Source organism: Saccopteryx leptura, chromosome 4 (assembly GCF_036850995.1).
Source record: "Saccopteryx leptura isolate mSacLep1 chromosome 4, mSacLep1_pri_phased_curated, whole genome shotgun sequence".
Classification (NCBI taxonomy): Eukaryota; Metazoa; Chordata; class Mammalia; order Chiroptera; family Emballonuridae; genus Saccopteryx; species Saccopteryx leptura.
Window position 1 is genome coordinate 72,105,880 of NC_089506.1, and position 15,497 is coordinate 72,121,376.

A 15,497-nucleotide genomic window follows, 5' to 3' on the forward strand; every position below is an offset into this window, starting at 1 on the left:
ATTTCACAAAGCAGAAAAAACATTTAACCTCACTTCTCAATTTTGCAATTTTATAGCTTTGGAACTTTTCAGAGTAAGCTCCTTTGCTGGCCCACAAGGCAATAATTATTGGATTAGAAAATAAAGTTTAAGATAATAGAAATTTGTTTTTAAGGAATCTGGATTCTGTCTGATTTAGTAGTTCCTTTTCAGATTAAGAAGTTGGTCCATTCTGTATACAAAAGTATTTTTAAAAAGGTATTAAAAAAGTATAAAAAAATTTAAGGCCTTACAGAAATATTTAGTGATACTTATATCAGAAAATTTATTCAAAATTGTCTTTATTATTATTGGTAAAAAAAAAAAAAAAAAACAAACCATAACCACCAAAATAATCCTTGTTGAAATGCCAAAAGACAAAAAAGTTCATCTCTAAAGTCTAGTAAGCACAATTTAAGGGTGTGATTCTTTGATGATTCAGCACATTTAATTAAATCTTAAAATGCCCTACTGGCTGGTTCTGGTGAGCAACTGAACCGATATATAAATTACAGACTTCATTTTAGATTGCTGCTTAGACTCTTGGAGTAAAGATGTGCTTCTGGCATGTTATAAATAAACGAACAATAGCTCTGCAGCAGCCAGCAGATTGTAAAAGAAGACAGCATCTGGATAAAATTCAACATGCAATTTTAGCTTTTCTCACATTTTGAATAAAAATAGTTGGCTGAATAACTACCTATTTGAATTATTGAAAGCTGGTGATTACAAATGGGCATCCTGGCCGATAATTAGAGTGGCAGTAAATATCATTCAGAGTTTGAAGAGCTTGGATAGTATTCCAGAAGTAGTTTTTCCTTAAATTGAGTGGTGGAAACAAAAGCAGTTTATTCTTCAAAGAATGAGCAAAAGCTATTGCATTCACTGACGGAGGCTGCACAGACATGGGTTAATTTACGTAACACTTCAGCGGTTTGGGGGTTTCCAAACTGCAGCAAAGATTAGGCAAAATAGAGATTAAAATTCATTGTTATTCTCTGTTCTTTTCAAACATGAAAGCATTGCATTCTTAAAGGATGACTCCCAGCAGACAGGTTTTTATTTGAGATACAATAAAACAACAACAACAAAAACACAATCAATTCTCCTTTTGAAACATGATATGATTCAAAACAGCCACTAGAGGACAGTCAAAACACTGGGGATGTGGCAAGGCAAAACCTTAGATTAGACTCTTAAAATGAAAGCTGTTTCGCAGGATTTTGAAAGCATTTGGTTGTTAGCACAGAGAGAGAGAGGCGTAGGGGCAGGGATGGGGAGAGAACCTTCTTGATCACATTAATGTAACAGTAATGAGAAAGAGCAGTAAAAATATCACACAAACCTGAGAGGATTTTTATTGGCACACATTTTTATGACGATGGGATGACAAGGCTAAATCTGCCCAGTGCCTTGGGGACAACAGTTGTAGGACAGTGATTCAGCACATATGATGTAATGAGGTCAGTTCCCGAATACACTGATAACGCTGCCTCCAAAACAGCAACAGATCAAGGATAATACACCAAAACGCAAAACACATCACTGGTATCAGCTTTATGGAACATTTACTGGCAGCTGTATTGGTACGTTATATGCTATCTATGTGTGTGTGTTTAATGTAAGCAATGTCGTTTTAGCTGCTAAAGTCAGAATTATTACTTTTTTAAAAGTCCTCATGGCTCTATTTAACCCACATAATTTGTGGGAGGTGAGGAAGAAATGACTCACATGATTTTTAAAATGCCAGTGAAAAGGCAGATAAAACAGTGACAGACACTGGAGCACTCAGCTCTTAGTCTTTAAAAATCTTTCCATTGGGAAGGGAGCAGAGGGGGAGTAAGGGTCAGAAGGGATAAACTGTGACACGGATGAAGATTTGACTTGGGGAGGGTGAACACACAATACACTGTATAGAAGATGTGTTAGAATTGTGCACCTGAAACCTGTATAATTTTGTTAACCAGTAAGACCCCAATAAATTCAATTTGAAATTTTTTTAATTAAAAATCTTTCCTAGAAGAGAATTGGGCCAGCAGTAGAGAGGCCATGAGCAAGAATTCTAAGGACCATGTAGCATCCTAGATTCTTTTTTTTACAGTGACACAGAGAGAGGGATAGATAAGGACAGACAGACAGGAACAGAGAGAGATGAGAAGCATCAATCATTAGTTTTTTGTTGTGACACCTTAGTTGTTCATTGATTACTTTTTCATATGTGCCTTGACCGTGGGGCTGCAGCAGACCTAGTAACCCCTTACTCAAGCCAGCGACCTTGGGTCCAACTTTTTTTATTTTTATTTTTATTTTTGCTCAAGCCAGATGAGCCCGCGCTCAAGCTGGTGACCTCGGGGTCTTGAACCTGGGTCCTCCACGTCCCAGTCTGATGCTTTATCCACTCGCCACCACCAGGTCAGGCAGCATCCTAGATTTTAAAACTAAAAAGTATTTTAAGGGCCTCAGCATATACTATTTTCCATTATTTCCAGCCTGTAATCTTTCTCAGAGCTATTTTAAAGTAGAATAATCTGTATACCATGATATTACAAACAAGAAGCATTTTCCAAATCAGCTACTGCTTAATTACCCATGAAAATGTGTCTATATATGTTGGTCAAATAAATTTGTAAATATGATATATATGTTTGCTCACTTATAGTTTGTATTGGAGTAGGGGACAGGCTGTAAGCAGGCCGGGTTGTTATAGCCTAAGGCTTAGTTTTAAGACTAAGCTTTTCCCCACACCCTTGACTGTTGCATGATGTGGGGTGGTGCACTCTCATGAGGAATCCCATTATGCCTCAGATAAGTGACTTTGTATCAGGGACTTCCTTATTTGTATATTGGATTAAAGGTTTTGATTTCTACACTATAAAATGGGGGCAGACCGGGAGCTTGCTCTCTGGGTTCCTGAGATTAGCATTAGAGAGCAGAGCAGAGAAAGGCCACATGGAGGAGGTCAGGAGAAAGCTGCCAAGATGGAGGAGTGCTGAAGGAGAAGCCAGTTTATGCAGAGTTTGTGCAGAGAGAAGGAAGGAGATGGGGAACAGAGGTGAATAAGTCTGGTGAGCTAGGAGATTCTAGGAGAACTCGGATAAGTCAGTAGCTCTGTGAGCACTGAATGAGTGGGTTTTGGAGCCCAGTGTGTGTTTTTACTTGCCCACCAGGTGCAAGCTAGGATTAGAGATGATGGCCCACCAGTTCTTGGCTCCGTTGTTTCTTTAACAATTGTCTGAATCCAATGCAAACCTGCATGGGCCGGGCGGCTGTGATGGTGGCCGTGGCAACTGGCTTTACAATATACATATAGTTTACAAATGGTTCGAAGTAATTAAGAATCATTAGCTGCCTGACCAGATGGTAGCGCAGTGGACAGAGCGTAAGACTGGGACGCGGAAGACCCAGATTCGATACCCTAAGGTCGCCAGCTTGAGCGCAGGCTCATCTGGTTTGAGCAAGGCTCACTAGCTTGAGCCCAAGGTTGCTGGCTTGAGCAAGGGGTCACTCGGTCTGCTGTAGCATCCTGGTCAAGGCACATATGAGAAAGCAATCAATGAACAACTAAGGAACCACAACAAAAAATTGATGCTTCTCATCTCTCTCCCTTCCTGGCTGTCTATCTCTATCTGTCCCTCTGTCTGACTCTGTCACCAAAAAAAAAAAAAAAAAAAAAAAAAAAAAGAATCATTAGCAATTCTAGGCATAAATGTAACAAATTAGGACAGAAGTTATGGCCAACCCATTTTGATTTCTTGAAGCAGAGTTCTGCTTGCCAGTGTGGGAACTTCCCTGAAAGTACCCTGGCTCCTTGGAGGAAAAGGCTTTGGGCACTTCCAGCTGAGAAAAATAACCCCATCCTCATTCCTAGATTGAGATGACTAATCCTAATTTATCAACAGTACAAGGGAGAAAGAATACTTGTTCCTACTTGTTCCATCTGTCTGAAATATAGCTGCAGTTAACATACTGAACATATTTATTTATATTTTTGTTAAAAAATACATTTTTTATATGAACACTTAGAAAAGCAAATCATTTAGTCTAACGTAAGATATCTTACAATGGGACTTCTGACCACATTTTATTCTAATATCCTCTCTAATAATGCATATAATCTTGGCTTGCCTTTCATTTTCCTTCCATTAAAGAGAGTTGCACAGGAGCAGTAGGATCAGGCATGACTTAAATATTTGGCCAGTTGGAATCACTAGAGTCATTCTACTTACTGTAAGAAACAGGAAACCCCGAATTTGTGTTTTCTAAGATTCCTGAGAGGCCTTCATAAACTACCGTAATTCTAAGCACCAAACACCAAAGGGTTTTTAGATATCTCTTCCTACTACAGACAAAAATCTTAGCCTATAAGACAAGCTATACAATTAAAGTTTGTCATAAGCAAGGATAAAAGTTCTTATCCTAAAGTGTCTGCAGGTTGAGATTTGGGGGCTCCGTTAAAGTATGCAGTGGACTAGGCTCTAAGGACTCTTCTCTGAAACTTCCCTGGTATTGACACAAGAGAGATGTGCAACTCCATCATTCCTAATTGTATCTTTCAGATAGCCCCACCCATCTTATATTATAGCTTTTGTACACTCCTAAAAAGTAGGGTTGTGCTTCACATATCACTAATTACCCCCTAATGTCTTGCTTATTTGTAATTTGATAAAGGAGTGCATGAATGAGATTGCAAGGTAGAAGGAAGCAAAGGATGGGGCTCACCCAACATACTTTTCTGGATACTTTGCTTCTCATGCAATTTTATCATCTATCCAGAAGCAAGAACCAGAGCATCCATGGATGGCTCTTCTCTTTGTTCACAGGTATCTGTGCTGCTTCAGATCCACCGTATGTTCAGCCTCTGTGTCAATGATAATCAACCTTAAGGTTCTTGAACTGCTGGACAGTGTTAACTGATAGGATGTATTGACTGAATTGTGTTAAGTACAGCATCTCTCACAGTAGCAGCGCTCTATACAAAAGGAAGGGATGAAAGAATGAGCAAATGATAAGGCAGTAAACTCTAGTTTCTTGAATATAGAAAGAATCTTCAAACCAAACCTGCCAGACAGTCAATGAGGCCACTTGTTGTTCTACTCTGAGCCCTTTCTGTCTCTTTCATCTTTACGCCCAATAATGCTGTTTGAATGGGCCATCTAGCTACCGGGATAATAGTTTTATAAAGTTGGATGTTTTGGGAAAATATTGAGTTCTTTGATCTCTTACCTGGTTGTAGCTATCTATGTTTCTACTTGCTCTTTTCAGACTCTGTCTACTCTACTTCCCAAACTTCCTCCAGGTTATGGTGTTTGTGAAATTGTTTCTCTTTAATATTTTTAATGTGGACTCCATCAGAAGCAATGGTACTCCTGTACTGGGAGTGAATCTTTCCTGGGATGAGCTGGTATAACTAAAAGAAATGAAAAGGAATTAAACCTGATGCCAAAATAAGCACCAAAATAAAATTCTTCCTGTTTATTTTTTCAAAGTTGGGAGGAAATTTTTTTTAAAATTTTCATTTAAGAAAACAGCACCAAAAAAAAATAAGTGTGGGGATGCTTATAAAGTCAGTATGATTTTTTTCCTTCCTTTCTTCCTCTCTTCTTTCTTCCCTTCCTTTTTTTCTTTCTTTCATTTGTTTATTCGTTTTTTTCATGACTACACATATAAGCAGGTAAGATAAAGGGTCTTTTCTCCATTTAAAAATATGAAAAATGAGGGGAGAGAGGGTTGGGGAAAAGGTGTAAAAAGGGACAAATATAAGGTGATGGAAAATGATTTGACTTTAGGTGATGGGTATACAACATAATCAACTGTTCAAATGATGTGGAGATGTTTACCTGAAATCTATGTATTCTTCTTGATCAATATCACCCTAATAAATTTAATTTTCTAAATAAAAATAAAATAAACTAAAAAAAGAAAATATGAAAAATAAGAGAGATATGAAGGGGTCATATTGTCTACAATGTATATTATGATACTATTAATTGTTTTTGCCATGATAAAAACTTAATATATTGGTAAAGCCACAATTCTGGTATGTCAACTCTGTATATTTTAAATTTTAATATGCTTTCATATACTTAACTTCATTTCTGTAACTCAATATATCAGAGTATAATGATTTCCCAACTGTAAGAATCTTTAAGGAATTTGTATGCACCCTTAAAGCTGCCATATTCTTCAACATTTTAGTTAGAATCATTAGACAAGTAGAAATAGAGACTCATTAATGACACTTGTGGCAACAGCTAGGTAGTTGCTCACCAAACGATCTTTCCTTTCTTCCCAAGTACACAGCTCAGTGAATTGTCACAGTACCTTTCCTCTTGGGTGTAGCCTTGTGACTGGTTGTTGATCAATGAAATATGAATATAATGAATAGTATTGAACATAATAGTATATAAATAGTGGTGTATGACTGCCAGGTCTCACACACCATTCTCTCTTTTTTCCCCTTGGACCCATTGAGTGGAGACATCTAAGAATCAAGAGAATGATGTAGAACTCACACTACTGCTTGGAAGAAACCTGCCCAGTTGAGTCAGACAACTGGACTCAGAATGAAATATGAGTGACAAGTAAACTTTGAATTTGGATTTTTAATCCAAATTTTAAACTTTGAAATTTTTAAGTCATGTGCTACAGCAGTTGACCTGTCCCAACTCATACATCAGTCTGAGAAAATTGATGTTGTTCTAAAGATTTTCATGGACAGGGATGGGAAATCCATACTGCTGGGAATTTGTGTGAATATAGAAACCTGCTGTTTTCTCCCTCTGTCTCTCACTGGTCCTTGAAGCACAAGCCAGAAGTAAGATAGCTGTGCCAAGATACTTTGAATATTCAGTTCAAAAAACATTTGGTAAGCACAAGCCGTGTGCAAGAAACCAACAAGAAGGGTCTTTCCTTAGTCACTAAATGAGTGTAGTAAATAGTTCTTATGAAAAGGATAGAGACCCAGAAAATAACACAGCTGAATAAGACAATTAACTACATGGTTGGATAAGAAGAAACAAACCAGGTATGAAAAAATAGGGAAGAAAAAGAGGAGGGAAAGAAAAAAAGGAGGGGGGTACAGATGTGGTTAGGAAGCTCAACTTGGAGAAATTCCTTGAAGTACTCAAGAGAATTTTCAAAGGGACCTTGAGGTCATGCCCAGGGATGGGGAGGAAATAGTACAATGAGTCAATGTTGGATCTAACCCTTTCAGACTTCCTTTCATCATTCCCCATGTTCTTTAATCTTCTTCCATAAATCTTATTTTCTAACCATTCATTTATTTCATCCCCTCAGCTCTCTTTTAAAATAGGTAGACTTTTTCCTGGTTTTTGCATAGACAATTCACCTAACTGAATATAAGATAGAAGACTAACCAAGGGAGGCACTTCCCCGTATTTCCTCAAGCCGTGATCCATAGTCCTGGAGACTTGTGGAGACTAGAAGATCAATCAAGCAATAACAACTTCTGGATCTTTTCCTGCTACAGTGAAGCACAGGCCATAATGCAGTGCCGTGGATTTCTACGCAGTCCTTTCTGTAAGATATGAAAAAATAAATCATGCCCTAAATTTTGTGATTGTCTGGAGTTGGCTGCCACCAAGCAAGCTTGAGCAATCTATTTCTCTGAAGGGAACACCCATATTTCTGGGAAAGTTTAGGCACATTCCTTCCTAGAAGAGAAGAGGAAAGACTAAGTGGCCTTTGGCAGAATTTTAAGACCTAACTATCTTTAAAAATGACATTTCACAATGATGAGATGGGATGGCAGTAAAAATTTTGATTTGATGCTGCCTACTGGCTCTTAAAGATTCACAGTGCTTTATATATGTATAATTTAGCCCTTAGATACTTGGTTTGGTGATAGCTTCACTTGCAGAGCAAGGTAAATAATTTTGTTCAAGGTTTCCCAGAAACTATTATGGGCCTAGAATTGGTGCTTTTGTTCAAAGAATAACTACACAGAGGCTGGAATCCTCATGCTATCCCTTTTGAGTCTGAGTCAAAGGGCTTTGAGCAGGCAAGGTAACTCGGACCTCTGGATCTTTCTCTGTGGAATGAGAATAAAATGGCCGGACCAGGTTCCTTTCCCTTTCACTCCTTTGATTCATCCCATTGAATCTAGTGGGTCAAGTCAGGTTTTCTTCATTTCTATCTTCACCTTTGGTGAAGAGGAGATTTTAGTATAATTTTAAGAACTTTCCTGATCTTCCCACCTAAAGTAAATATTCAGTAATTCTCCATCATATTGTTCTGGTTTATTTTCTACAGAGAATTCATCATTATCTGAAATTACCTTTTTTTTTTTTTTTTGTATTTTTTTTTTTTTTTGTATTTTTTCCTAAGCTGGAAACGGGGAGGCAGTCAGACAGACTCCCGCATGCGCCCGACCGGGATCCACCCGGCACACCCACCGGGGGCGATGCTCTGCCCATCTGAGGCGTAGCTCTGCCACAATCAGAGCCATTCTAGCACCTGAGGCAGAGGCCACAGAGCCATCCTCAGCACCCGGGAAAACTTTGCTCCAGTGGAGCCTTGGCTGCGGGAGGGGAAGAGAGAGACAGAGAGGAAGGAGAGGGGGAAGGGTGGAGAAGCAGATGGGCGCCTATCCTGTGTGTCCTGGCCGGAAATCGAACCCAGGACTCCCGCACACCAGGCCGACGCTCTACCACTGAGCCAACCGGCCAGGGCCTGAAATTACCTTTTTAAAAAAAATGTATTGGTTTGCTTGTCAACCATTTGCACCACCACCATCCCTATGTGTGCGTGCACACACACACACACACACACACACACACACACAGCAGTTACATAAGTAAATAAAGCTAAGATGCACTATGAGAAGTGATCAACATTAACTGTTGTTGGTCATATGGTAGCTGCTTTATTTATATCACAAGTCTGGATCTGTAGATCCAAATGTCTACATGACACATCCAGTTGGATACCTTAGAGACATCACACACTTAACATGTCAAAAACAGAATCTTGGTTCCCTCTCACCCCAGCCCAAACCAACACGCTTCTCTTTCAGTCTTCTTCATCTTGGAAAATGACACAGTCATTCACCCAGAAAATAGCAAGTGTCTCCCTCAACTGCTATGACCAACCCATTACTAAGCCCTGCCAATCTTCTCTCCAACTTAAATTGACTATGTCTTTCTCTTCTTCACCACTTTCCTTACTCTGATTTTTTTCTCCATTGTCTCTCACCTGAAATTTTTTTCCTTACTATTTTGTGCAACTCTGGTTCATTCTTCTTATTCCTATATCTTAGAATGATAATTTAAAAATTAGATTTGATCATATCACTCCCAACCAAATAGAATAAAATAAATAATCTGTGCCTTCTTCTAAAGCTTCACCTTGACTCAGTTTCTTATCCCTTGCCATGAGCCAAGTGCATAGTCTTCCACCCTTCATGTTTGCCAAGATTTTTCCTACTCCTGAATCTTTGCATAACCTGCTTAAATGTTTTCCTGATCCTTTTCACCTGCCTACTCCAAGTAATTGTGTATTTCCATTCAAATATTTCCCTGATTCACCGAACTAAATTAGACCTCCCTCATTTTTTCCTGAACTTTGTCCTTTTCTTTCAAACCATTTAACACAATTTATAATTATTTACCTATGCATGTGACTCTCTATAATATTGATCTAAAATTATATATAATATAATTAATATTTTTAATATTAATTTAATAAATACAGTATTGTCTAATTATACATAAAACATATAATTATATATCTGGTATATATAATTCTAAATATATAAAGTGTATGTGTGTATATATATATATGTATATATATATCTGTGATTATATGGCTGTACATGTGATTGTCCAATTACATTTTCCTTGCTATTGTATATTCAGTACCCAGCACAATGCTTGCCACCAAGTATGCATACAATAAATATTTCTAGAAAAAAATATTATGATTTAGTAGTTATACATTTTTATTGTAATATAGACTTAAATACCTTCTCTGAAACCCTTAGAGCCAGGAGAACTTGGGAATTTAGAAATTTTCAGATTTTTGGAGTGATGTGGTACACGTACCACATTATGGAACACTCCTGGAAAGATTTGAGGCATCTGCAATCAAGCACTAATATTTCCAGTATCAAATGTATAAATATTTATAATAAGTAGAACCAGTTGAAACTATGACTATCTTCATATTAAGTCAGATCCAATTATCATCAATAAAATTGTGAAAACAAAGTCTGAGTTTTTAGAGGAGTTTGGATTTGGGAATCGTCCTTAAAGGATTGAGTTACTGCTCCTTCCCTGTCATGATATCTGGCTTTTGTAAAAGATGTCCACAGAAGAGCTCACTTTCACCATGTGAAAAAGCACTTGACATTTATTCAGACTGACCCAAAATAAATTCAAACCACTCACAAGGGAACAACGGACTCTCAATGAACTACAGTTACACAGCCCTTCCATCATGAAATGCTCTCACTGAAATAACCACCTCCTGGGAGCACTTAAAACTCTCCCTTCTGCAATAGATTTGGGACAAAAAGAAGAAATAAGGAATCTGTCCAAAGACAGATTTACTGCTGCCCAAGATGTATTTAACAATACATGTTCTGCCTCAATTGTCCCCCACCCCTGTTTCTACTCACAACATGTAGTACCTCCCTACTATTAACTTTCCCAAAACTTCCTAGTGTGTTTGTCCTTGCATTATAAATGCTTTGTCTTTAAATTAAATACAATCCTACCATTTAGAGATTATTCTTTGTAATAATTGTTTTATTTTAAATTATTTTATTTATAAAAGAATTAGGTATGTATGAAAAATTTCTCTCAAAACTTAACAACACACTCACAGTAAAAAATAACTAATCAAGAGGAAAGTTTCAAGATCTTTTATATCTCATCAAAAATATATCTGCATCTAAGTGCTTGGAGCCATGTCTTCTCACTGTTTTTTGTTTTGTTTTGCCACTATCTTATGTGTGTGTAGGCATGGGGAAACTCTTCCAAAATAAATATCATGCAAGTTTTTAAATGCGAACAAGAATTTTCAGTTCTGGATGGGTGGCTCAGTAGATAAAGCATTGTCCAGGTGCACCAAGGTCATGGGTTTGATTCCCGGTCAGGGCACATAAAAGAAGCAATCAATGAGTACATAACTAAATGGAAAAACTAAGTGGAACTGTGAGTTGATGCTTCTCTGAATCTCTCTCTTTTTCTCTTTTACTCTCTCTCTTCCTCTTCCTCCCCAACAATGGAAAATATTTCTTAAAAAGAATTTTGAAACATTAGATTAATTATTGTGACTTATCTTCTAAAAATGGAAAAAATCATTCTCTAGTGTTATTGTCATGAAACTTTAGTGTTATTTGGCATGCAACATAAAGGTATTTGTGATGGTTATGACATCAGAAAATGAATAACTTCTGGGGGTAGTATTAGACTACTTTAAGCATCATAAAAAAAGTAAAAGAAGAGTAAGATTTGGTCAAATATTCACAAAGAAACAAGAAACATAATGTCAACAAGTGGGGTTCACTTTAGAAATTAGAAAACATTTTATAAGTATCTTTAACTTGATGTCCAAATGTACATTTAAAAATATGTCCAATAATAAGAACACATGTTAATATTATATCTTTAATGGAAATTGTTATGTACACAATCTCTCAAAAGGAAGTGTTCCAAGATGAGAATATTATTTTCTTAATTTACTTTCCATATTTGTAATTGTAAAACAAATGCTGGATGTAACTCTATCTTTCTAAATTCAAAGCCATAGAATATTGGAGAAATAAAACTCCCCCTTTAAATTAGGAAAGGGGATAAACATGAAGATGCAGTTGAAGTCATCTTAAACTCTCTTTTTCTTTTTTTAATTGATATAAAATATACACAAAATTTGACATTCTAAGCATTTTTAAGTGCACAGTTCTCTAGCTTTAAGTACATCTTCATTATTATGTAACTATCACCACTGTCCATTTCCAGAACTTTCTTTATCTTCCCAACTAAAACTCTGCATTCATTGAACACTAATTACTCATTCCTCACTCTGCCTACCCCTGGAAATAACCATTCTACTTCCTGATTCTATGATTTGGACTGTTAGGTACCCCAGATAAGTGACATCACATAATATTTGTTCATTTTTGACTGGCTTATTTCACTTAACATAATGGGTCAGAATTTCATTCATTTTTAAGACTGAATAATAATGGCCCATTGTATTACGTATATACCACATTTTGTTCATTCACTCATCTGTCAGTGATACTTGGGTTGCTTCCATCTTTTGGCTATTGTGAATTATGCTGCTCAAACTCTTTTAAAATATTTTCTTGTAAAATATTGGCTAGAAAAAATTCTCAGTAAGATAAAACAGACAACATTTGGGATGAAAGTCCAGTCAGGGATGAAAGTCCATGTTATTCAGTAATCCTACAATCAGTTTCCCACAAGTCAAGTGTTTTGTTTTTTTATTAGCTAAAAAGCATACTTTCCTCTTATCTCCTTCCCTTCTTAGTTTCATAATTCATGTAAGTAAGAGATTATAATAGAACATCCTCTTGTGGTTACTAAATTTGTGACAATAATTTGCTATATTCACCAAGTTAGTAACAAAAATAGAGAATAAATCCTTGCCTTCTAATTTTTCAGGAAACTAAGTTAACATCAACTTTGTGGATACATGCAAACTTCAGAATCACAACAGTCCAAATACGTGATAGATTCTAGGATGCTCTTAGGTCTATCTGAAACTTCAATTTAGGAGGTTTTTATTAACTTCATTTTACTATGGTCTGTTGTAATGAAGTTTTGAAGGTCAGGCTCCCATAATTTTCTCATAAAAGGTGTGATATAGAAGACACCTTAGAAATTACCTCATTTTACATCAGGCCAAAAAGTAATATTTTCACCCTGGCCAGTTGGCTCAGTGGTAGAGTGTCAGCCCAGCATGTGGATGTCCTGAGTTCGATTCCCAATCAGAGTACACAGAAGTGACCATCTGCTTCTCCACCCCTCCCTCCTTCTCTCTCTTTCTCTCGCTCTTTCTTCCCCTCCTGCAGTCATGGCTTGATTGGAGCGAGTTGACCTCCGGTGCTGAGAATGGCTCCATGGCCTCCTCCTCAGGTGAGAAAAATAGTTCAGTTGAATGAAGCAACAGCCCCAGATGGGCAGAGCATCGCCCCATAGGGGGCTTGCTGGGTGGATCCTAGTTGGAGCGCATGCAGGAGTCTGTCTTTCTGCCTCCTCTCCTCTCACTTAATAAGAGAGAAAAAAAAGTAGTATTTTCCTGTTATATTGCCAGTTGCCATAAATCGTTTTAGGAATAAAGAGGGAGTTGAATTAATTAGAAACATCTTCTGTTTTACCTATGTCTTTTATGTCTAAAGGAAGATTCTAGCATAATTTGATGGTTTCAAGGCAGCATACTAAAAGTTATTGTTTGATCTTTTCAGGCTTCAGAGATTGAGTGCCATGAATTTGTGTTTCCCGGAAAGAATCCAAACCTTTCATCTTAGGAACTGCTATTAAAGTGAATGTGTCTATCAAAGGCCAGAGCTTGTTGATAGTTGGACTGATTGAAAGCTTCTTGGAGATGAACTATTCATGTGGGAGACTCATCACATTGCTCATAATAAATGCAATTGCTTTCTTGAAAGTCTAATGCCGTTGCCTTAGATGAAAATACTGCTCTCCTCAGACTTGTCTTTCTTCCCAATCACTGTCATAATGTTGCCTCTCAATGTGATTTCATTAGAAGGCACAGAAAAATATCTTTGAGGTTCATACTCTTAAGAAAACATAATGAGACCCTCTACTGTTGCTACTAAATTTGTGCAACTCAAAGATGACAGCTTGTCGTTTGTTTAAAAATACTATGCTTAGTCTCTCAAACAATGTAACATAGAAAGTAAGCTAAAGGAGAAAAAATTAATTCACCTTTTGTCTACAAAAGGAATCAATGCTGACATCAAATGCTGAACAAGCAGGTATTCCTTCCTGGAAAGGGGGAAATTACTTCTCTTCACAATTCCAAATTTACAAAATCAATAAATTAGAAAAGTTATTTTTTACACCACAAAGAAGTTCTTATTTTTTTTTCACATGGGGACACTGATCTCCATTCTGCTCTCAGAACCTTGTATGAATTTATTTCTATGACAAAACATGATTTGTACCCAGAATATCCAAAGTAAGGGAGTCAGGGAAATAATATTCTCAGGCTCGCAGCCTTGTGGTACAGGGGAGAGCATAAAAGATCATGAAGCAAATGCTGATGATGTACATAGATAGGTATACAATATACATACATACATACACACACATGCATACATAGAGAGAAGGAGAGAGTCACAATACAGAATATATTATAATATATCCATTTGAGACATACCCATACACTTCCAAGTGGAATGAAAAGTATGGTTCAGCTAATAGTGGCAAGTGGATGCAGATTGCATGACCCAAGGAAGTGGTTCTCAAACACCTTCAATTCTGTCTTGGCTCCAGCCACTATAACCATATTTAATGTGACCCCAACTCAACCCCAGCCACATACAGACAGAATAAAATTTCAACCTTTTGAGATGAGAAATAGCAACTCAACCTTGATAATAAGATTCTTCCCAAAGCTACAACCTATGTCAATTCAAATTTAGTTGTCAAATACAAGAGAAAATGATCACAGCTACTTGTCACAAATCTAATCATATCCTCTATGAAAGACTACTCTAAAGCTACATGAGCAATTCTATCAAAGGGGTTCATGATTGTAATATATGTTTAAAGGAGAAGAATTTCTCTGAAAATGGGCATTTCTTGGCAGTCACTCAAGAACCATTCTTAGTTTCTTACTTTTTCCTCTTTCCCAATGACTAAGTCTTAATGTAATAATTTCCATGAAACTCTAGGTAATTGCCTATATATCTCTAAGTTTTATCACTTACATTATTTTTGAACTGTAATTAATTGTTATGGACCTGCTTGTCATCTTCATTCATCAAGAGCAAGAACTAGGTAATCTTTTTTCGTCCCATAGACCCATGTCCTCCACATTCCTTTGGAGTTCAGGAACTCAATGATATTTTATAAACAAAACTCTCAACAATTAAAAAACATATTTTAATTGATTTTACTTATTTTCTAATCTCTGAAATATTCATTTTTGTGTTCTAGACATTGTTTTCTATTCATAATATCAAATCTTTTCATATGACATCAAGAAGACATATGTAAACAAATTAGAAGATTTTTTTAATTAAAAATATTACTTTAACATGTATTATTAGCCTGACCTGTGGTGGCGCAGTGGATAAAGCGTCGACCTGGAATGCTGAGGTCGCCAGTTCAAAACCCTGGGCTTGCCTAGTCAAGGCACATATGGGAGTTGATGCTTCCTGCTCCTCCCCCTGTTCTCTATCTCTCCCTCTCTCTCTCTCTCCCCTCTCTCTCTAATAAAAATGAATAAATAAAAAATAAAAT

At 36.9% G+C, this 15,497-nt stretch overlaps 1 long non-coding RNA gene across 1 annotated transcript; it reads left to right on the forward strand.

The window, feature by feature from the left end:
* Window positions 1–1,488: 1,488 nt before the first annotated feature.
* Window positions 1,489–13,680, forward strand: LOC136404392 (uncharacterized). The gene is made up of 4 exons (XR_010751239.1): window positions 1,489–1,604; window positions 7,315–7,557; window positions 13,079–13,142; window positions 13,472–13,680. It is a non-coding gene; the product is annotated as an uncharacterized lncRNA (long non-coding RNA).
* Window positions 13,681–15,497: the final 1,817 nt, after the last annotated feature.